The sequence below is a fragment of the Piliocolobus tephrosceles genome, chromosome 13 (assembly GCF_002776525.5).
Source record: "Piliocolobus tephrosceles isolate RC106 chromosome 13, ASM277652v3, whole genome shotgun sequence".
Lineage (NCBI taxonomy): Eukaryota > Metazoa > Chordata > Mammalia > Primates > Cercopithecidae > Piliocolobus > Piliocolobus tephrosceles.
This window is the reverse complement of record NC_045446.1, coordinates 37,103,924-37,106,625: the sequence shown is the minus strand read 5'-3', so window position 1 is coordinate 37,106,625 and position 2,702 is coordinate 37,103,924.

The following is a 2,702-nucleotide window of genomic DNA, read 5'->3' as shown; positions in this document are numbered from 1 at the left end:
AACTCCAGCCTGGGTGACAGAGCAAGACTCCATCTCAAAAAAAAAAAAAAAAAAAAAAAAAAAAGAACTGTGGCTGAAATACCCCAACATGAATCAAAAATACCAAAAATGTGATATTCATTCCAACAAAATCTTGTACACAAGCATTCATAGCAGCACTATTCATAATAGTTAAAAAGTAGTAATAGCCAAATATCCGTCAACCTATAAATGAATAAACAAAACGTGTTATATCCATATAGTGAAAGTTTTATTTGGCCATAAAAAGGAAATAAGTACTGACACATGCTACAATGTCGATGGACCTGGAAAACATTATGCTAAGTGGAAGAGCCACAGACGAAAGGTGACGTACTGTATGACTGCGTTTATATGAAACATCTAGAATAGATAAACCCATAGAAACAGAAAGCAGATTGGTGGTTGTCAGGAGAGGTGGAGGAAGTGAAGAATGATAAGTAACTGTTTAATTGGAATGCAGTTTTATTTTGGAGTGATGAAAAGTTTGGAACTGGATAGAGGTGGTGGTTGCACAGCTTTGTGAATGTCCTAAATGCCACTGAATTGTTCAATTTGAGAAAGTCAATTTTCTGTTCTGTGAATTTCACCTCAATTTAAAAGAAATCTATCTACGAAAACAACAAAAGAACTATGGTAAACCAGAAAGGGCATACCTTCCAATAGACGCATCTACTACCCAGTCTCACCAAGTTCTGCCATATCAGAATGTGGGCTTGGTGTTGTCAGATCTGATTGTTTAAGAGAAAATGGAAACTCAGATTTTAATGTGGAAACTCTTTATTTTAAATATTGCCATTTAATTCAAAAAATTTATAACTATGTCAGTCAGTGAACATAGAGGGCTAAGTGCATCCCATGGGCTACCAATTTGCAAATTTGGCATAGTCAATCCCAACTTAAATCAGAATATCTTTAATTGTCTATAAGTTTATTGTATTTTTTGGGATTTCAAATTCTTAGAGGTGGATTAATTAAGATAACAATGTGTTTTACCTTAATATCTATAGCTATACACACACATGCACTTTTTTTAGATAGACGATGCCATGATATAAAAAAGAAGCTACTTTCTCCTCGCAACAACACCATGAAATTACAGTTCCCTTTCATGTATTTAATCTGAAATAATGAATTTTTCTCTGTGGATAATGTTCTGTTGGAAATATTTTAAACACTAGTTCTCTGCTCAGCAAAAGCACTATGTCGAATGAAATGTAGCCATTCTTGCACATTCATAACCTACCTTACCTTAGCTGTGATTATTATTCAGTTCGACTTTAGTTCTGTTTAAGACCTATAAATAAGTGGAATGAAGCTCTTACTTTAAATAAATTCCAGGTATTTATAAGTACGCTTAAATGCTCTCCTACCAAATGACAAGTTATCATGTTAAAATGGAAGAATAACAAGATATCTAACATTTTAAAGAATAAGTAAATAATAAACACCCTTTGAATTTGTAAAATTTGCAGGGCAGCTTCTTTTTAACTTTCATATTAAAATAATTTTGGATTTACAAGAGTTGAAAGCATAGCATTGAGATGTCCTCTTCTTTCATCTTACTCTTAGCTATAACTATGGCTCGTTAACATATAACCATTTATAAACATTTATATAGCTATGATACATTTATCAAAACTAACAAATTTTCATTGGCACAATACCATTAACTACAAACTTTATTTGGATTCCTCCACTGTTTCCACTAATGGCCCTACTCTATTCCCGGCTCCAATCCAGGACACTGCATTGCATTTAGTTGCCTTCTGAAGTCTCCTTTAATCTGTTACAGGTACTTAGTCTTTTCTTTTAGATCCTTACAATAGTATCTAGACAAAATATGGTTTTCCATAGTTATTTAGGTCAACTCCTTCCTTTCTCCAGCCCCTTCAGAGAAGCTATATTTGTAATAAAGTTAAATTTATTCATTATAGCCTGCATTCCATCCTGGATTCTCCTAATATCTTGGGGGTTTTTTTTGTTTTTGTTATTGTTTTTTGCTTTTTGTTTTTGTTATTGTTTTTTGTTTTTTGTTTTTGTTTTTGCATACAGTAAAAGTCACTTTTGTGTTATACAATTCTGTGGGTTTTGGAAAATGCAGAGTAAGGCAATCCAATACCACAGCACTATATAGATCAGCTTCTCACCTTAAAAAAATCTCCGTGTGCAGTGGGGCAGCATTATTATCTAGACCTATATTCCTTTAAAACTCAAATACACAGCCAGACATGGTAGCTCACGCCATTCATCCCAGCACTTTGGCAGGCTGAGGCAGGAGAACTGGTTGAGGCCAGGAGTTTGAGAACAGCCTAGACAACACGATGAGAGCCTATTTCTATTTTAAAAAATACAAAAATTAGCCGGGCATGGTGGCACATGCCTGTAGTCCCAGCTACTCAGGAGGCTGAGGCAGGAGGATAGCTTGAGCCCAGGAGCTTGAGGTTATAGTGAGCTATGATTGTGCCAGCCTGGACAATGGAGCAAGATTCTGTCTCTAAAAAAATTAAAAAATTACAAACAAAAAAACTCATATATTTAATTGATCACCATAATTATTTCTAGACTAATATTCTTTCACATTTGCTTTTACTTTTTTTCACTCAAAGTTCATATTCCACATTAAGAAACTCCTATTATTTACAGAACTCTAAAGCTCTCTCTTGAAGACATTTCAAGTCTCA